The following is a 22,652-nucleotide window of genomic DNA, read 5'->3' as shown; positions in this document are numbered from 1 at the left end:
CTCAGGAATAGCCACTAACATTTTTTTTTCATGTGTATTTTTTTAAGATCTTACTGTCAAGTGACCTATGCCATGCATTGTCAGTGGGAACAATATCACCCCGAGGGGGCGAAAACATTGATTCTTGAGGGAGTGAAACAAAAATTAATTGGTTTGTGACCCTCCACAGCTTAACCTTTTCTGATAAAGTCTTATTGTTAGTATGTAATTTCTCTCTGGTTTTCTTCAGTACAACACAAGTAGTACTGGCACTGAGTTTGTGGAAATACACTAAATGTATACATGATCAGTGCTACAAAACATGGACAAGCAGATGGTCATGGTCAGATAACTTTTGATCAGGACCTGTGGTTCCCTGTGGGTGCCCATGGCACAATCACTGTCTTGTGGGCATTGTTTCCGCTTGATCATCAGTGCTTTTGTGTATAACTTCAGCTATAGAAGCAAATAAAAATAAACTATATTTTATACTTTAATATTATAAAAATTATTTAATCCATCATTAATTATGGATTATTAATGAAATAGGAAAATGTTGACAGTGTATGATTATTTAACAGCTAATTAATTTCTCTTATCAAGCAAAAGTTAAAGTTCATTATAAATGATTCTTAAGATTTATTTAACTTTTAGTTATTTTTTCTGGAAACACAGTCTGATTTGTTAGGACCTGATTTTATACTGTTATTATATGTTTGTGTAAATTATAATCTGCACACTAGATATGTTATAATTTATATAAATAAATATTAGCAAATGGAATTATAAAATTATTACACATTAATAGCTTTTGATTTTTGATTAAAATTATATTTAGTCATTCGTAATCTTGTAGCAAATAAAAAGTTAGGCTTTATTCTTATGCTGTTTATATATAAAGTACAGCTATACATAAGTACATAAACAGATAAACAGTATATACAAAGTACACAAATAGTAGATTCACTTGTGTTACCAGCTTCAGTTATAATCAATTTCACTTGAAATAATAATCCATAAATGCTAGAAATCTACAAATATTCACAAAGTAATAGATCACTTTGTGATTGGAAACAGAGAACTTATTTTCATTTAGTTTACTGTTGGTAAAATTTAAACTCCTTCACTTGAATCTTATAAAAATTTATTTTTAAAAACTTTACTCCTGCCTGACCAGGCAGTGGCGCACTGGATAGAGCATTGGACTGTGATGCGGAAGACCCAAGTTCCAGACTCCGAGGTCGCCAGCTTGAGCACGGGCTTATCTGGCTTGAGCAATAAGCTCACCAGCTTGGACCCAGGGTCGCTGGCTCCAGCAAGGGGTTACTCAGTCTGCTGAAGGCCCGTGGTCAAGGCACATATGAGAAAGCAATCAATAAACAACTAAGGTGTCGCAACGAAAAACTGATGATTGATGCTTCTCAACTCTCTCCATTCCTGTCTGTCCCTATCTTTCCCTCTCTTTGACTCTCTGTCATTGTAAAAAAAAAAAAAAGCTTTACTCCTTTTTACATGAATTTGGAGTCCATGTAACAAGTGATTCTGGAACCCAAGTAATCTAACCAAACAGAAACATGTTATATATTTATTTTTATAGCCAGGGGAAGGTATTGTTTTTTAGAACAAATATTTCACTTTTTTCCTTGTATAGTTTTTTTAGAAATCTAGTAAAAGCAAAGTTCTTGGAAATATTCTTATTACAAAAATCTTGGGAGCAAGAATGTCTGCAAAAAGTGTGTGTTGTTTTTCATATTCACATTTATACTTATAAGCAAAATTTTATTTTATAGTAGAAAATTTTTTAGATATGCTCTTTTAGCCCTACTGGAATTGACAATAGAAAGCAGTTAGTTTTGAGTGATTTAAAGCAAAATTTGTCCCTAGAACAGAACTGATTTATTTATAAATTTATTAATGAGACATAGTAAGAAAAATATTTAAATAATTTGTGTTTTTCTATTAAAAATTAGACATTAATCTATATTAAACCTTTTAAAGCCACTATTTATTTCAGTGTGTACTCAACTGGCTTCTGCTGATATTTGGAGCGTATTTAATATATGACATAGTGTTATCTGTATTACATAGGAATATTAATTTTACAAACTCTGCTCTCAATTTGAATAACTTTACATACTGTCCTAGAAAAGAGCTTAATTATTAAGTTAGCCTAATTAACTGTCACTCTTTTATGAACTTCCTATTGAGAAGGAAATAAAGACAAATAGAAATTATTAGCCTTTGATTTGAAATCAAATTTAAAGGATTTTTAAAAAGTTTTATTACATTAAATGAAGAATGTGTCTATTTTACACAAACCCTAAAATATAGGTAATTTAAAAAGTTGAGACAAATATCTGTAGTGTGCCAAGCATTTAAATTTGTTTCTGAAAAGAAAATTACAAAAAAATAAATATATGACAAATAACTTTGGTACCTTTTAAAAGTAGAGTTAATATCCAAAAGGTATAGTAAGCATTTCGAGAATTGATGAGAGTTCGGTAAAATATTCTATAGGATGACTTAATTTACTATTCCCAATAATGTACTAATGCATCTTTTTGATCAGCAAGTCCATATATTAATGGCAATGACATCTGGATTTCTTTCCGGGTAGCAGGGATGACCTGGCCTATGAGGCCAAATGGCAGCAGTATCTCTCAAGATCTCTGACTGGGACCCACAGGTCCCTACACATTCCTATGCTATCCTACCACAACCCTATATACGCCCCTATCCACATTCCTATGCCTGACTTTATACATACTTCTGTACAGCAACCTCCTCTTACCCCTCCATACTGCTTCTATACGTTCCTACACAACTTTCCATGGAGCCCTACACACCCCATACAGAGCCCTGCATCAGACCCTACCCAACCCACACACTCTACACTACAGCAGTTTACCCTTGTCCTTACTCTTTCTGATGTACCCTATTTTATTATTTTCTATTGAATTACACCATTAAAGCAAATGCTCACAATTCAACTTATATTTTGTCTAGACCAGAGCGTGCTTGCTGATATAATGCATCCTGCCTTATATTTAGGCCTATGTAGTTTTGCTAAGTGTCTCAGCATAAGAATACCAATCCAGAGCAAATACAGATAACCTAGGAGGAAGTGATAATTTGTTTATAATCTTAATTTTGTATAGAGTTATTTTTCAAGCTTTTGTGATGTGAACTTTTATTCAGCAATGATAAGCTATAGATTTATAATTCTTTTTTTTTCACACCAAACAATATACAAACTGCAAGAATATCCTATGCAGAAATATTTTAAAAAACTAGAAGTTCAGACATTCAAACGATAGGGTTTGAAAGAGGTTCACACAATAAGATGAAATTTCCATTCTTCATGTTAAACACAGGGCCTTATGCCAGTAGAATGGCAGTAGGTTGCACATTTAGGCATTATCTGGAATTGTTCCCAATCACTGTACTAAATGACATTGAGAAACATTTAATTCCCAGGAAACGTCTTTGATATACAGTGCGGTGACTCTTCTCACATAAATGTCAAGAAGCCAATACTGTTTTCTGTTATATTTATTATCTGTGAGGAACCTTTATTTATTTATTTTTTGGTCTATTTCTATGAAATTGAAATTAAGTGAAATGTACCTGAGTAGCATAACGTCTGTAGTCAGACCTGGATTTGAATATCTGCTCCACTTAGTAGCTGTGCCACTCTGGGCAAATTCCTTAAGCCTCTGAGTTTCAGTTTACTGATGAGAACATTAGTAAAGGTAATTCTATATAGACATGTTCTGAAGATCAGAGCATAGCATATGCAGAATGCCAAGCCCACCCCATTAAATCCTCCATAAATGGCAACATGTATCATTGGGATTATTATTATAGTTATTAATATTGTTAATCTCATGTTTATCCTGATTTATGAGCTATTCTGCTGAATGTATGTTTGATATTTCATAACCCAAAGAACAAGAGATGCCTAGAACAGTATAGTAGCTCTTTATATTATTGTTACTGTTAAAAAAGATTGCTTGAGAAAAACAGTATCATGTATAAATTTGATTCAAGATCTTTTTCCCTCACTTATAACTTACGGTTTCTGAATGAATATAAAATTAAAGCATAGTACTATTTCACAATTTTTTCAACAGAGGAGTATATGAATACTGTATTTTTTAAGCATCTTTTAATTCAGGTCCTAGGGTTGAATTTAATATGATACTGAATTATTGCTAATAACAGAATTCAGTAGGTAGGCATTACATGCTTGGATTTACCTGAAAAGAAGTAATTGTCTCCCTTAAAAAAATATTTTGTTAGAATTATAAAGCATTGACAAAGGTAGAGAATTTTTTCCCCAAGGAAAAAATTTTATTTGAGGAGAATTCCAGTTTCAACTTAAGTTTTATTCATAACAGTATAGTTGCCATTTAGAGTGGTTGGAATCAAAATTTAAATGTAGAAATGACTTTACAGATCACATTGTCAAATTCTCTTAGACCCCTTTCCCTCAAGATTAACTCTGTGATTAAGAAATCCTGAGTTTCACACGATTTGTGAACAAATTATCAAAGACCCGTAATAAGTACCAGGGCCCAGATAAGGACTTTGAGTTTCTGTTTCCAATGCAAGTCCACAGGTCTTTCCCGTGTCTAGTCCTGACATCCAGTGCTCATTTATGAGCATTTATGGTCAAATCTCTTTTAACCACAAATTGCCAAATGTTGTATAATTTCTATGATTATCTGAGTGGGCTTATTGTTTGACATATGTAAATAAATATTTCTTTATTTTGACATAAGTTATTTAAAAATTTTCTTTGCATTGCACTATATAATAGTCTATATGTTTCCCATAAGGAGGTTTAATCTATATACAGATTTGTTCTTTGAAATTACCAGCTGCATTCTGAGTCAGTAGTATATGTGAATCTCTTAGTATTTTTGTGTTAAAGCTAGTTTCAAATTGTTTCGAGCACCTCTAAGTTTTTATCCTTATTTTACTTTCTTAGAGATATTGCTGTTTCTACTTGATACTCACTTTTTCCTTACCGTGCAGCCTCCCAAAATGTAAAAATACTGCTTTATCAAAGAAAATAAATACTGGCATGTCTTTCTCGGTTATCAGACTGGAAGAATTATTTACGTACAAAATTTTAGTTGGCTACCTTTTGAATACTGAATATCAGAAATGAAAAAAACAAAATAAATAATTTGCTTAAACAAATAGACTTACTGGTCATTGCTATGTTAGATTTTCTTAGACAAGTGTTTTTTGTTTTACTGCCATAGATGCTTCTCTGTTAAAGCAAATAGTTTTATTGAGTTTTCTCTAAAGTGGATTATAGACAGCAATGTTAAATGTATTATCAATGAAAAATTATGAATCCCAAACACACAAAATTATAGATTTTAAATTTTCTCAGTTTCCTAAAAATTTCAAATTTAAATACAGTACTTGATGCCCTGGTCTGTTTCTATAGTGGTATACATAGCAATTGTTCACTACTCCACACTGTATCATTTTATCTGCATCTTGTGTCTGTTCTGTTTATATAGAATAAATATTTATGTTTTCTCATTTTTCTGAACTAAGAGATCAAGATAAAATAGGTTTGAAGTACCAGCTATAATTCATTGCTTGAAAAGAAAGGCCCTATACTGGTGTTGCATGGAAGAGAAAACTCCCTAAATCATTTCAGCAGGAAGCTTATAACCAAGATAACATCAGCATTTTCCTTCTTGAAGGAAAATATATGTATTTCCCATATATTAAAGAAAGCAGTATTTTATTAAAAATAGTATGACAAGTTTAACCTATCAGGATCACAAACCTAGCTTAAAGAAGATTCTGTATTTTTGAGAGGAAAAAATTATAGTAAGATTTTGTTGTCACATTTTCTCTCTATATATAAAATCATCAAAAAACTCCTAAAATATAAACAAGTAAGTGAAAAAGTGATGTTAACAGTTTACAGTTTTCTACTTTAATTCTAAAAAAATTAATTCCACATCAATATAGTGATAAACTACATTAATGACATAATGGCTAGTTGATAGAAGTTGTCGATTTGAAAAATCTAGATCTCAATTTTTTTTTTTTTTTTGGTATTTTTCTGAAGCTGGAAACAGGGAGGCAGTCAGACAGACTCCCGCATGCGCCCGACCAGGATCCACCCAGCATGCCCACCAGGGGGTGATGCTCTGCCCATCTGGGGCGTTGCTCTGTTGCAACCAGAGCCATTCTAGCGCCTGAGGCAGAGGCCATAGAGCCATCCCCAGCGCCCGGGCCAACTTTGCTCCAATGGAGCCTTGGCTGTGGGAGGGGAAGAGAGAGACAGAGAGGAAGGAGAGGGGGAGGGGTGGAGAAGCAGATGGGCGCTTCTCCTGTGTGCCCAAGCCATACACCAGGCCGACGCTCTACCACTGAGCCAACCGGCCAGGGCCTAGATCTCTATTTTTTGCCCACACACAAAATATATGACATGCTTTGAAAATCCAGATTTACATTTTTTTATAAATTTTTATTAATTTTAATGGGGTGACATTAATAAATCAGGGTACATATGTTCAAAGAAAACATCTCCAGGTTATCTTGTCATTCAATTATGTTGCATACCCATCACCAAAAGTCAAATTGTCCTCTGGGTTTTCTTTGTGTCCCTCCCCTCCCCCCTCTCTTCCTCCCCCGCCCCCCCCATAACCACCACACTCTTGTCCATGTCTCTTAGTCTCATCTTTATGTCCCACCTATGTATCATGGAATCATGCAGTTCTTAGTTTTTTCTGATTTACTTATTTCACTCCGTATAATGTTATCAAGATCCATCCATGTTGTTGTAAATGATCCGATGTCATCATTTCTTATGGCTAAGTAGTATTCCATAGTGTATATGTGCCACATCTTCTTTATCCAGTCATCTATTGAAGGGCTTTTTGGTTGTTTCCATGTCTTGGCCACTGTGAACAATGCTGCAATGAACATGGGGCTGCATGTGTCTTTACATAACAATGTTTTTGAGTTTGGGGTATATACCCAGTAGAGGGATTGCTGGGTCATATGGTAGTTATATTTTTAGGTTTTTGAGGAACAACCATACTTTCTTCCATAATGGTTGTATTACTTTACATTCCCACCAACAGTGGATGAGGGTTCCTTTTTCTCCACAGCCTCTCCAGCACTTGCTATTACCTGTCTTATTGATAATAGCTAATGTAACAGGTGCGAGATGGTATCTCATTGTAGTTTTGATTTGCATTTCTCTAATAGCTAATGAAGATGAGCATCTTTTCATATATCTGTTGGCCATTTGTACTTCTTCCTGGGAGAAGTGTCTGTTCGTGTCCTCTTCCCATTTTTTTATTGGATTGTTTGTTTGTTTGTTGTTGAGTTTTATGAGTTCTTTGTATATTTTGGATATTAGGCCCTTCAGATTTACATTTCTTGATTTGACTTGGTATTGCCTTTTCCAACAATAAAAAATAAAATTTTATTGAACTATGGTGTATTTGTTAAAATATGCCTTAAATAATTTTCAAAGATGATATGGTAATTTGTAAATAAGGTATATAAACTTCATTTAGCACAAATGTTTTCTATAAATAACTATGAAGTTTTTCTTTTAATTATCACTTTTTTTCATATTGCTACTTATCTATGGTATATTCAATAAGAAATTAAATGGCAGGTTACTTTAAGAACTACATTTTTATATCTATTAATTACATTGTTTTCATTAACTTGCATAATTTGGAAAAAGTAGAAAAATAGATAAGGAAAATGAAAGTCATAACTTCCCTTCTAGAAATTACCATTATTAGCATACTGGTATATTTCTTTCTAGCTCCTTTTCTTGCCCTCATTTAACAAATATTTACTGAGCATCTTATAAGTATAAGGCCCAATAATAGTTGCTGGGAGTACTGGGTATTTATGGTGGGATATAGCCCCTGTCCTCTTGCTGCTTATAGTCTACCAGAGAATCTTGACAAATAAGATCAAAGTCAGGGAAGAAGAACCCAAGGTACTATTAAAACCAGAAGCAGGGGAACTAACTTGGTTTGTTTGGTTCCAGCCAATATCCTTGATATTCTCAGAATATGGTAGATTCCTATACTACTGTAGGCTTATGTTCTCATTTGCTCTCCTTCCCTTTCTCGTATTTTAAAAATTCCATTGGCTACTACAGTGAGGATCTAGAAGGAAAAACAATTCTTGTGTGCATATAGCTTTCACAGCTGAGAAATTCACATTATTTTAAAAACCACTATGGTATCATTATCACTGCTATGTACTTAAATAAACTGAAAATAAGCAAATCTCCAAAATGTCTATTAGGCAATTATTTCCCTATGAGCAGAAAAGAATTTAGCATCTCCAAATTATTTTTTATGAAAATATAAAGTTGATGATTCACTTGTTATGTTTTATGGAAGTATTTTATTTTATCCAGTTTTAATTACTGTCCTAAAGAAATTATCATAGTTTCATAGCAATTTTGTAATAAGTTTATATTATTACACTTAATTTAATCAAACTGTTTAAAGACTTATTTTTCTAATCAAATAATCATGTGCTTTGATTTTACCATTGAGAACTATGCTAATGAATGTGAAAAATAACATGTATTATAGATATATGTAATAGTACCATAATCTTATTTCATTAAAACAGTAAATTATCAATGTCATAAAATACTAAGCTTTTTAAGTTCTTTTGTTTCTCGTCTATTTTACTCTATTTTATGTTTTACATTACTGTATTTTAAACTTATAATAGGGACTAAACTAAGGAATATATAAAAGCATATTTCATATTAAAACATTTTTATAAAAAAATGGCAAATAAGCTCTTGAAAATGTTAAGCCTAATTTTTTTTTTTTTTAATTTAGTGAGAGGATGGGTAGGTAGAGACAGTCTGCTGCATGTGTCCCAACAGGGATCCACTTGTCAAGCCCACTAGGGGGCGATGCTCTGCCCATCTGGGGCCTTTGTTCCGCTGCAACCAGAGCCATTTTTTAGCCCCTGAGGAGGAGGCCATGGAGCATAAGGCCAATTCATTCCAATCGAGCCATGGCTGCAGGAGGGGAGGAGAAAAGAGACAAAAACAGAGAAGTAAGAGGGTGAGGGGGGGAGAAACAGATGGGTACTTCTCCTGTGTGCCCTAACTGGGAATCAAACCCAGGATATCCACACACCAGGCCAATGCTCTACCACTGAGCCAACCAGCCAGGACCTTTCAAGCCTAAATTTTTTATTATTACTAACTATATTAAATTGATTCTATTATATCAAATTGTTTCATAGAAAAATCTAGACTTTTTTTTTTTTCTTTCTGAAGCTGGAAACGAGGAGAGACAGTCCACCTGGCACGCCCACCAGGGGCGACGCTCTGCCCACCAGGGGGCGATGCTCTGCCCCTCCGGGGCGTCGCTCTGCTGTGACCAGAGCCACTCTAGCGCCTGGGGCAGAGGCCAAGGAGCCATCCCCAGCACCCAGGCCATCTTTGCTCCAATGGAGCCTTGGCTGCGGGAGGGGAAGAGAGAGACAGAGAGGAAGGAGGGGGTGGGGGGTGGAGAAGCAAATGGGCGCTTCTCCTATGTGCCCTGGCCGGGAATCGAACCCGGGTCCCCCGCACGCCAGGCCGATGCTCTACTGCTGAGCCAACCGGCCAGGGCGAAAAATCTAGACTTTTGACACTCTGTTTTTTGACATTTTCTAGGGCTTTACAGATTTCCTACAATAGAATATTTATTTACATACTACAAAATTATATATATTTTTAAAATTTATTTTGAAATTAAATTTAATAGGATAGCATTGATCAATAATATATACATTTCCATTGTGCCCATGTAAATGTTTTGGCTAAGACAGTCACTCAACTGTTTTTCAATACAAGATCAGTTAGATTCACAGAATACATATGTGCACATACACAAACCTCACCAACTCTTTTCGTTTTTATACATGCTCTATTTTTGCCAACATTTGATTTAAAATCATACTGATTTATTATGGTCCATACTGACTCATCATGTCAGACAGTTCCAGGCAGCAACTTAGAAGACATGAATTCTTATTACTATTATTAAAGAGCTGTGGAACCCTGGAGAAGTCAGTTATGTACAGCAAGAATGGCTTCTCAATCAGCGAGTTAAAAGAATGGATCAAATGGCCCTCTCCCTCTAAGTAAACTGCCTTCTAACTCTCAAGTTTTATGGCTCATAAAAGAAGAGTGGTCTGGAAAAGACCACTGAAATGTGTTGTAGCTTATCTTGGCTTCTGATTTATCTCTTGAATGTGAATTGTTTATTTAATATATCTGTTTGCTCTTCTTGGAAATATATATACATAGTGGGACGTATTCTTGCGTTAATCATTCTTGAAATTTAGGGAGAATATTGGAAGAATATATAGAATTTAAAAGTTTTACATAATCTATATTGTTTTATTCTTTGTACCTACCATCGGTTTTCCTCGTATTATCAATAAAGGCTGTCATTGAATTATCTTACTATTTGTAACAGTGATTCAGCTGATTCTCTTGATGTTTCCAGGTAAACACAAAATAGGGTCCACCTCTTCTACAATTTTATACTTCATATCTTTTCTTTTGTCTAGTATTATTCTCTAATATAGAAAACAAGATTAACTAATAGTGGTATACTTTTCTTCACCTTGACTTTTGTAGGAAGTAATCTTTCTAGCATGTGATGCTAGCTAGCTTTGAGCCAAAAGCATGTATGTTCTATTAAGTATAACCTAAATATATGTTTTAGAAGAGTATGTTTCCATTCATATAAAGTGTTAAAATATAAAAAACACACCAAGGAGTGATTAATTTCCAAGAAAGAAGGGAGGGAGGGAGGGAGGGAGGCAATAAGGAAAGAAGGACATGAAGAAGGACTATTCAGAAGCCTCATTAAGTGTGATCAGTTATGGTTATGATTCTCAGGTTTGCAACACTTCATAACAAATGATTCGATTTTCTGAGAAAACAGAGACTAGCTGTTGACTAGCTATAAAGAAGTAGGAGGCATACATTGAACACACCTTCACATTTCAAGTGTATAACATTCTCGCGAGTAGGGATCAGCTCTGTTTGTTCCTTTTTCTGTCCTAAACCTGGGACATGTAGTAGGTATTAACTAGGTTATTATTGACTGGAAAAAAAATGGAGGAAAGAAAGAAGGAAAAGAGGATATTTTTCAGTAGTTTTCCTTCTTTTTTCTCATTCTTTCATACACATCATTAATATTTTAAGTAAAAGTTTAAATAAGGCATATAGATTTATTTTGTGTTAAGAGCCTACATTTTTTCTTAAGAATGTTACTGAGTTTCCCATACAGATTTTCAGAAATCAAATATTATAACGTATTTAGTGTGCTGCTTGTGGTACATGTGAAACATGACACAAAATAATTATGGGGTCTACTAATTGTGTATTAAGTCCTGGCAATCACTCGGGCAACCTGCTCTCAGAGGGAACAAAATCAAAACGCTCTCAGTCTCAAATGCCTGCTGTTGCTGTTATATTCCTGTTTTATTATTCTTTTGTATTGAATATATTAACAAGTCATTTCAAACTGTGGTGAAATATAGAGTACGAATAAAGGTTATCCGAGAATGGGAAAAAGTGGTTTTACAGTTGTAATGCAAGTAAATAATACACTAATTAATAAAAAATAACACAAGAATAAACTGTGTTTCCCTGTACTCATAACTGTAAACTACTTTTGTCCAACCAGTATTCTATTTGAAGATCAAATTAAATGAACAAACTATATTCTGTTTATTTATTTTCTGTCTGCACCAAACTATACACCAGTAATTTAAAAAACAAGAAAAGGATAATAATTTTTTAAAACCCTCTCATCATACAATAGAGATTTCCTGGGTAATTTATGATATTTTGTGGGTAATTTTTATATTTCCTGGGTAATTTATGAATATTTTATGAAAATTAACACTTTCTAAACTTTAACATTTTTTATTTAACAGTAAGATTGCCACATAATGTGGCTATAAAATCATTCTTTTTTCTCATTTTTATAAATTTAAATTTATATTTGTTCACTATTGCATTGTTCAAATTTTATATGATTGAACAATATACTAAGATTTCTTTTTAAGATCCTTGAGTTTGAACTCTTAACATTCTCAAGAGTCCTTCATGGGCCTTATGAATGTTCTTTTTAAAAGAGAGGCTATTTCTTTCCTTCCTCAGAAAGTAAGCTTTTGTATCAGTAGCTGCCAGATAATTGAGAAAGACCCATCTTTACCTGCACTCAATGAAGAGCAGCCATCCTAAGGTAACGGCAGAATTTTATGTTGCTCAGGGAGTGATTGTTGTAACATTCTCCCAGTGATCTTTTTGTCCTCACCTATTCCTGTATCCTCATGAGATTTAGGAAATATAACACAACAAATCCTGAATATTGTCAAGATGCTTGAAAAATGAGAAGCAGTTGATGTGTTTATCTAGAATTCTCTAAATAATCTTCAGGAGGCAGCACTGTTGAACTGCTCTGGATCTGAAGATTGTTTTTGGATCAATTCTACAAGATAGAATTAGGACCTTTTTGTATAAGTGAGCAATGAATGTGGTCAATATCCACTGGACAAAAATTGAATTATTTTGGAAAGGCATGTGAAGCTTCTTAAACGTATTAGTCATGAGTAATTCTAACTGTCCACATGTTATATTGGAAAGAGAATTCTTTGGAGCCATACAGAGCTGAGTTTGAAACCTGGCTCTTATACTCTTAAATATGTGACTGAGGGCAGTCTCTTAATATCTCCATTCCTCGATTTTCTTCGTGGGAATTGGGAATGATAATACGTATCTTGCCTGGCACTTGTGAGAATTACATAGAATTCATGTAAATACAAATACGAAGACCATTATGTGTTCCCTATACTTCTATATAGTAGGAAATTCATTCATAGACTGAAGAAATGTTCATTGAAAGACAATAATATGACAGAAAAGGCACTAGTGCCTGAGGATACGGTGGGAGGCAAGGCACAATGCTGTCAGGGAGCTTATTCTCTAATGAAGAAAGACATGATGTGTAAACAAGCAAGTAAATGATCATTTAATTATGATAAATGTTAAAGAGAACAATATGACCGGTGGCGGAAGTGCTGGTTTCCTACATGAAATCACAGAACTCCTCACCGACTGAGACCTATATAACCTCTCCCCCCAAAAAAACAAACAAAAAAAACCCCCAGGCTTACAAAATCAGAGGAGGAAAGAGCTAGTGCCATTTGTTCAGGAATCGGAAGACCAGCAGGTTTGGAGACTTCTATTAAAAGTTTTACAGCACTACACTTTTCTTTTATTGAACATATTATAATTGCAGTTCTATACTTACTCGAGTGATCAACTATTTTAGTCACAGATTTCAAGCTCCAGAAGGCAGGGACTGTGTCTGTTTCACAGGTCACAGTTTTTTTGGCATCTAGCACAGCCACTGATACATAGCCGATAGAGAGGGCTGCATAAATGGCTTATATATCTCTCTAAATATGTTTTCTTCATATAGAATATTTTAAAAATCGCTGTATGAAATATTTTTCCAACGTCCTATAGCCATATATTATAAAATATTGAAAAGTATTTCATACTTATAATTAACTTGTAAAAAACAGCGGTTAAATGCATTTTCAGAGGATCTTTATAAGTCATTTATACTTGCAAAATGGCTTATTCTTTTGAACCATTTAAAAACATATCAACGCATGGTTTCATGGTAACAGTTTAAGAAACAGTTTAAATCATTTATCTTTTTTGTAAAGAAAAAAAGCAAAGTAGTAGCTAAGCAAAAATATATAAATTTAAGCTGTGGAAATGTGGCTAATTTTGACACTGTTTATGAGTGTCACTGTTTATTTTGACATTATTAGAGAATTTTTTTTGTGTGGGATTTTTAAAAATACTATTTTTCATTTTTTTGAAGCAAAGTCAACTTTTTATCATCCATGAAAAATTAATGTGCCATAGGAGATGTGTTACTTGGATGTCTAATGAGCAATTAATTTCCAATAAAACTGCAAAGATTAATGGGTTCACTGTGGGGAAAATAGCATTCAATTTAAAATAGAGATATTTGATGCAACTTAATCTCTTCACTTGGGAGTAAAGTTTTAAAAATTCACTTTCCAAACATAATTTTATTTCCGAAAGATATAGTCTTCAATTTTGGTTATCTTGATAAAAGAGCAGTGTACATTAGATAAAGAAGTATTTGTTTTAAATATTCACATTACTAACCTATGAGCATGTGGAAGGGTATATTATTGGAGTGCTATAGCCCAACTCTATAGATTAATCACTAAAAAAATTCTTCTTATATATTGTTTTATAGTTCAGTTTTCATTGCTATCACATTTACATGCCTGATAAACTTCATTATATACTTTCTACATTGTCTTGAAATTTTATACATAGCTGTCTACCACATGGAAGATGGGCTCCTGTAAGCAAACTTTAATTCACCTTTATTATTTCTAACATCTTGCTCAATGTCTGACACACAATCATTGTTCAATAAACTTTTATGGGAGGAAAACAGGAAGAATTCAAGGAATAGAATTTACTTAAAGAATTAAGATCACCTTTAAAAGATTAAGTGTTTAATAGGAATCAAGGGACAAATGTCTTCCAGGCTCTTCTAAAATGAGACTATTTGATCAATACAATCAAGTCTGTCGTTCGGTTACCAAAAAAAAAAAAAAGGGTTTTTTCGCTTTTGATTTACTAACATTTTCATTTTGTTTTGATACTTGTACACAGTTAAGTCAGTCTTAAATCAAATGTTGCTTCTATGAAGAAATTTCTTTTGTTAATCAAAAGTATCTCTTTTCCTTCAGATAAAAGAAATTATTTTGAAACCCCTGAATAAAGGTACTGAAATAGAATGTCAGTATTAGTAAGAACATCTGCTATCCCCCAGTACTATAAAATGAAATAATAGAAGCAGATTTTCTTATATCTTACTGTTTTACCAGTTGAATACTGTTCTAATAGTTCTTGAACTGCATTGGTCCCCAAAATATGACAATGAATTGCATGTGGTCAATAACACTCAGTATTGCTGAATGTATGGTTTTACCAGCAAGCAGTAAATATTTATAGTATGCAGTCTGTAATGATCTATTCATATAGGGGAAATTTCAAAACCTCATTATCCTTAATTTCAATTATTTCTGCATACTGTTTTGGTGAGGAACTTTATAGTATTTAAAACCCAAGTATACTTATTTCTAAATCATCTAACAAAGATTATTGGTTTGCTTGTCTGTTTTACTTTTTGTGTTGAGATAACTTGAAAGAGTTGGAAAAATTTCATAGAGTGTATATAGCTCTTCTTATGTTAACATCCTATATAAGCATAGAACAATTAATATTCTTTAGTAAACTATAGAATTCATTTGGATTTTACTGGTTTTGCTTATCATATCCAAGAACTTCTATTTTATTTCTCCATTATATCTTCTCAATTCGTAACAGTCACTTACTCCTTGTTTTCCATGATCTTGACACTCTTGAAGAGTACTTTGCATTTATTTTGTAGAATAGCTCTCATTTGGGTTTGTCTGTTATTTCTAATGATTAGATTGAGTATGCATCACTGGAAAAATTACCAATTTCAGTACTTTGGTTATCATTTATATTAATAAATAAAACATGCTATATATATTTTCCAGTTTGTATAATGAGCTGTTATTGTTGAATAATTTCTATAGTCATAATAAACAATGCTTGTATGTATCTGAAAATTTTTTTCCTTTTTTTATTATTAATTTTAATGGGGTGACATTGATAAATCAGGGCACATATGTTCAAAGAAAACATCTCTAGGTTATTTTGACATTTGATTATGCTGCATTCCCATCATCACCCAAAGTCCAATTGTCTTCCGTCACCTTCTAACTGGTTTTCTTTGTGCCCCTCCCCTCACCCAACCCCCTCCCCCACCCCCGTAACCACCACACTCTTGTCCATGTCTCTGAGTCTCATTTTTATGTCCCACCTATGTATGGAATCATATAGTTCTTAGTTTTTTCTGATTTACTTATTTCACTCAGTATAATGTTATCAAGGTCCATCCATGTTATTGTAAATGATCCGATGTCATCATTTCTTATGGCTGAGTAGTATTCCATAGTATATATGAACCAAAGCCTTTTAATCTATTCATCCACTGATGGACACTTGGGCTGTTTCTAGATCTTTGCTATTGTGAACAATGCTGCCATAAACATTGGGGTGCATTTCTCCTTTTGAAACAGTGCTATGGTGTTCTTGAGGTATATTCCTAAAAGTTGGATAGCTGAGTCAAAAGGCAGTTCGATTTTTAATTGAAAATTTTAATCGGCCAGTAACTGATTCTTTTTGTTTAACCTGGCAACCTCTTGATGATGGAACTATAATTTGATGATCTTATATATTACAACTTTTTTTTTAAGTGAAAGGAGGGGAGACAGTGAGACAGACTCCTACATGTGCCCCGCCTGGGATCCACTTGACAACCCCATGTGGGGCCAATGCTCAAATACTGAGCTACTTTTAGTGCCTGAGGCTCACGTACTAGGGCTAGCCAAGCTATCTGCCCAGGGCCATTCTGGAGTCACTGGCTGTGGGAGGGGAAGAGGAGAGAGGGGAAGGGAAGAAGCAGATGGTCACTTCTCCTATGTGCCCTGACCAGGAATCGAACATGGGCCGTCCATATACCTTACTGATGTTCTATCCACTGAGCCATCGGCCAGGGCACAAACATTTTTTGACATTATTTTTACCTTTAATTTGGTAGAACTTTTTAAACTCCTAAAAATTTAAACCTGTATGTGTATATTTAGGGCAAAAAAATAAAACAATGTAAATTAGAAATGTCTCTTCTCTTGTGTACCTGTGTGGAAACTAGTTTATATGTATTGTCTTTAAATATTAACACATTTTGTATTTTTTAAATGTTACATATAGTGAATAGTGCATGATTTATGCAAAATATTTTCTAAAGAACCTCTTTAAATATTATAACTTCATAAGACCACAAACTTTTATTAATGTATATTGTACAGTGTCTTCATTTGAAAATGTTTATATTGGCCAGTTATGGACTTTGAGGAATTTCCTTTTCTATAATCAGTGCTGACTACACACCAATTTACCAATCTAAATATTTCAATAGCAGGTAATATCTTTTACATCAAAGACGTTAAAAATGAAGGAAAATTTCTCAATGTGGGGCCTCTAACGTAGAGTTTTAGCATACACTTCTATGCTTATTCCCCTATTAGAAATGTACTAAAGAGGGTGAATGTTTTGTTTGCTTGCTTGTTTTATCTCTAAGACCGTTAGCTCCTCAGGGGTTATAAAACAGTCATAATACAGAAACTCATCCTTCAGAAAAAAAGAGTATGGTGATATTGGGGAATGGGCACATAAGAGTCCGGATGGTGTTTTATTGAGTCGCACACCTACATTCACTTAAATAAAGTGTGATGGTAATTTTAGCATAAGCAAGTTAGTATCATTTTTTAAATATACCGTAAGCACCTAAAAGCATCACATTATAAAAGCCCTTTTTCATGTTTATGGGAAGATTATACACTTTTAGAATTGGGTTTATGCTCATGAAGAATCTACCCTAACACACCACTCATCATTCATTTTACTTCCTTTCTTTTATCTCACTTATTCAGCCAGACTCTCACCTTCCCCTCACTTCCTTTACTATAGATATACCCTCTCTAGGTGACTGGGCAGATCCTTCTAGTCTTTCTTCCCAGGTTAGATACATTCCCTCTTGATCCCAAATCATACTTGGGAAATCCCAAGTCTTAGTTGGAAATGCCCCATTACCATGCTACCAAAAGCCACCACAAAGAAGTAAAAAGTAACAGGAGGAACTGAAGACTTCAAAAAGCAAACCAACTCCCCTAGATCTGTTCCAGAATCACAAATTGGAGAGAGATGTGATTGTCCAGCAAATGAAATGGAATTATTCATGTATTCCCATACATGAAATTAGGTATTCATTATCACCTTTTTATCTATCTTACTTGGTATTAAAAGAAAGGATACAATTTTGTAGTATTAAACAAAGGGAGATTTCTTTGATTAGCTGTCTTTTGTTTAAATCACTAAGTAGAGAAAAAAGATAGGTATTTATAAAATAGCTCATTCTATTTAATGGCATATGTGTTTGAGCTAGGTTTCCTAAGAACCTCTCTAGTTACTTTAATTTTAACAATATAGCCCTAGACTTTCTAATTAAATATGCAACTTCCGTCCTAAGGGGAAAAAAAAAAGTCCTCTTATGCTTTTTTTCAGTAAATTTAATTAAGCATTCTTGTAAGTTCATTTCAGTATCTATCATGGCCCACTAAAATCGGAATTCAGTTGTAAAATGGCAGATTAATTGCCTTTTGTATTAAATGAAATAAGAATCTCAAATATGCAAAGTCAGGAAATTTAATTGTGTTCTTCAACTGCTTATTCAATGCATTGGAAAACCAAATGCAGAAGAACAGGAAAAAGGGCCAAAGGTTGTTAAATGTAGCACATCACACACATTTTGCACTTTACTTAATGATCCAAGTATTTATTACTATGAAGTAAATGTACTATTCAAAGAATTATGGTGGAATTGTAAAACGTTAAAAACTCTAATTAATTTTAGTCTGAAGCATGGAGCGTGCTCATTTTGCCTAAAACATTTTCATTATCGTCAGTATTTTTCCAGTTATTAAGATAAATTTTTCCTCATTGTGCAGCACTGGCACATTTTCTCTATTAAGAAAAGCACAATCTGAAATGCAGTTGAGTTAGATCTGGTATGTGTTTTAAATGAATAAAAGAAAGTTTTTGACCACAGATTGGAACAATATATTGCTTTTCTTGTTCTATAACCAACAGAGTAAGTTAAGTGTGCTTACATGTTTTTTTGCCAAAAGTTATATATACCCTTTTTTAAAAGGACCATTATTAAAGCATACAGATGATTTTGACTTCATTTGCATCTAATACAGTAATCTTCTCTAATTGGTCAATGGAATATTTAAAATTTAAAGAAAATATCATAAGAAAATAAAAATACATTAGTGTTTAACTGTACCTTCTTGCTTCATTTTTTTACCATGTGGCTTTGTCTGCTGTGACTTACTTTTGTCAGTAAAGTAAAAACAACCGACATCATTCTCTTTGTAAAATACACCCCTGTTAGGCTTAAATATTTCTGAAAATAGTTCAAATGGCCAGATTATGAAGGGATTAACAAAAGAAAGCTTATGTTTTCTGACTGTAAAAGTATACTATAGCAGAGTAGAAAAATAAGAAAATACAAGAAAGCACAGACAAAATAAAAATTAACAACATAACCACTATGAGCATGCAAAATAAGAAAGGAATTTTAAGTAGAACAATGGAATGCAAAAAAATTAAGTTTGCTGTATTTATTAGTGTAAGGACTACAGGTGCTTTAGTTCTTTTGTTTTTGTTTTTTTTTTACATAAAATCTTTGAGCATTTTTTGTATTCACTTTAAATTTAGAAAACTTTCATTAAGTAGCCATTGCTTAAAAACTTTTCATTTTGAAATAATTTTAGACTTACAGAAAAGTTGCAAAAGTAATACAAATAATTCTCATTTGTCCTTCATCCAGCTCCCTGTTGTGTTACCATCTTCTATAACCAAAGTAAATTACTGAAACCAGGAAAGTAACATCAAGACGATACTACTAACTGCTGCACGGATCGTAGTCAAACTTTGCGGTTTCCTACTAATGTCCTGTAAGGGCCTGGGATCCCATATTGCATTTAGTCATCATGTCCCCTCGGTTTCCTCCAATCTGTGCTAGTCCCGGCTTCACCTGTCTTTCACAACCTTGACACTTTTGAAGACTACCTTACCATTCAGTTATTTTGTGGTTTTCATCTGATGTTTTCTCCTGACTAGACTGTGGTTAGACATTACTGAGAGGGACACCACACACCAGAGTTGATGCGTCCTTTTTAGTGCGTCACACCAAAGGGTTAATGCTAGTGTGCATCACTGGGGATGTTAATCTTCATCACTTGCTTAAGCTGGTGTTTGACAGTTTTATTATATATGTACCTATAAAGCCATCTTTATCCCTTTGAATAATCTACCCTTAAAAGAAATCATTGCAAACTTGGCGGTCTACAGGATAAATACAGTCATTGGTACTTGTGGACTATAATTTAAATCTAAATATTACCTGAGCTGTAAAAATTCCAGACGCTAAAATAATTGGCATGTGTTTGGAGTTGATTACCTCCGAAGAGTAAGGAAAAGCAGGATAGATAGTTTTATTAAATGACATCAATTCTGTAGATTATTATATTATGAGCACTAAGTCAAATTTGTAAATAAGGAAAAAGGAAGGGCACCTCTCTTGCAAATTGATGGTGCAAGGTAAAGAACGTTTAAATAAAATCTTGCAAGTTTTATTCAAGGCCAGAGGGATTTAGTGCATATAAAATGGCAGTATTTTTACTTATTTCTCTGTTAGAGTAACTCTTTTTAGTCTCATGTTGTCACCTGGAACATTAGACCATAGTGACATGGTCCATGTGTGCCTAGAAATTATTGTCCTCACTAGAACAATACTGTTGGTGTGAAAAGAGCAAGAATGCTAAGGAACCATATTTTGTTATTTAATGTTATGTGTATTACTGTTATGAGTGGGTATTCTCGAAATTCCACATATAAGAAGCAGATCTCCAAGTTGCAATCAGCACGGTTTTGGGGTATGAATTAACAAGCGTAAACATTAAGAGGTAATCTGTCCACTTTCCAGCAGCCCCAAAGGGCACATTTTTTTGCTGACTGCTTCAGAACACTTCATTGAACAAGTGTCAAACTTGTCGGGGCTGTCACCAAGAAAATGATCCATGTGGCAAGGGTCTTTCACTGGGAAACAAACAGATGTCTTTTCTCAGCAAAGAGTGACAAAACCCTGCCATGTATCAGAAGAAATGTTTGCCTGCCTTTAATATCCAGTAGTGAAGAAAGCCTTTGGTTTAAAAAGAAAAAAAGCTTCCTTTCTTTGCAATTTCATCCGTTATAGTCATTTGTCACTGACACTTGATTTGCTGCCTAAGCTATTTTAAGGTTTTTATTCAACTTGAATTGCATCTAAACTTCTTACAAAAACTGACCTGCAATATTAGAAACACATATTAACACAAAATAAAAAAGCTAAAGCAACTTCTAAAATCCTTTCTGGAGCTCATAATGATAAAAATCTATTATTGTTATTTTAATTATTTTGATGATGTATGCTACAGCAGTTATGATGGATTATACTCTAGCAGTTAGGGTTAAATGCTTTTCCCACCCCTCCATAGTTCTTTTTACATCTAGATCATACCTGTCCTTGTATAAAGAAAGAAAATAATTGAATATTATAACTTATACAAGAGGTTTAAAGGCATAGAAAGACAAGAGAGTTTAAGACATACCATCAGCAGAAAGAAAAGCGTGGAACAGTTTTTGCACCTGCTCTGAAGAGAAGGCAATGTTAAAAGAGACATGCATTAAAAAAAAAAGAGAGAGAGAGACATGCATTATTACTCAGAAAAAGTCAACAATAAAAGGACTGACATTATATTAAGAAAGTTAGTTAAATGTGAAACTAAAGCATATAGATACTTCCTACCCCTCAGGTTATTATTAAGTCTTTACATTTCTATATTGACTTAGAGCATCATACAGGTTGCTAGGAAAACCAGATAACCATGCTTCTTAAACCAGTAAGTCTTACTGGTGTGGGGAGGTTAGTAGACTGTCCACATGATAAAGGCTCCATTCTTGTACATAGTACAAGATATGAGCTTGATAACGACTATCTTGACTGATGTTGCTTCAAACATTTTTGCTTATTTCTGTTTTTAGTTCTGTTCCAGTAAGTTAAGATAGCTAGAAGTGTCACTACTGAATAAAGAAGAATATTATTCTTTTCCAAACTACATATTAGTTTAGGCAGACCTTTGTTTTATTCAATTTTTACTGTTTCACACAGCTCTGAAAACATTTACTGGACTTCACCTGTATACTAAATGTGCCGTTTGAATGGTACGACTATAAGATAAAACCCTTCCTTAAGGAACATACAGACAAATTCAGTGCTACCCAATAAAAGTTTTTTTGCCACTTTACCTGCTGATGTAATACTTTCTGTCAGTATCCCACCTGAAGAAGGAAGCAGAAAGTGTAGAATAAATTCGGTGTTTATTAGGATATAATTAAAATGTAATTACTAGATACTCTTATCTAAAAGTAGTAACTACCTGTTCATTAATAGATTTTCAAGAGCCAATGAAATATAATATTTCTATTTTGTAGAGATAACTGGAAAGATATCAAACAAAAATAGTGGCTTTTATGCCTAGAGAAATATATTAAAAGTATGTACATTGCCGAGACGATATTTGAAAACCATCCCTTGCATTCCACATAATATTCAGGTTGGTTGGTAATATTGATAATTTCTTTACTTTTCTGGTGTTGACAAAGTCTGAATCACAGATGCTATTGAATTTAGAAACAAAATATAGAAAGGAAGCTTTGTCCAACTTAATGTTTTCAGGTGAGGTGTGCTTTTTCATTGAAAACAAATATGTATACTTTGATTTGCATTTGCTGATATGGTCAG

At 33.5% G+C, this 22,652-nt stretch overlaps 1 protein-coding gene across 2 annotated transcripts in view; it reads left to right on the top strand.

Annotated features, from left to right (window-relative positions):
- The window catches only part of PHF14 (PHD finger protein 14), a 186,010-nt gene that overhangs the window by 144,858 nt on the left and 18,500 nt on the right, over positions 1 to 22,652 (top strand). The gene's annotated exons all lie outside the window — the stretch shown is intronic.

This window comes from Saccopteryx leptura, chromosome 12 (assembly GCF_036850995.1).
Source record: "Saccopteryx leptura isolate mSacLep1 chromosome 12, mSacLep1_pri_phased_curated, whole genome shotgun sequence".
Classification (NCBI taxonomy): Eukaryota; Metazoa; Chordata; class Mammalia; order Chiroptera; family Emballonuridae; genus Saccopteryx; species Saccopteryx leptura.
This window is presented reverse-complemented; position numbering and strand designations above follow the sequence as displayed.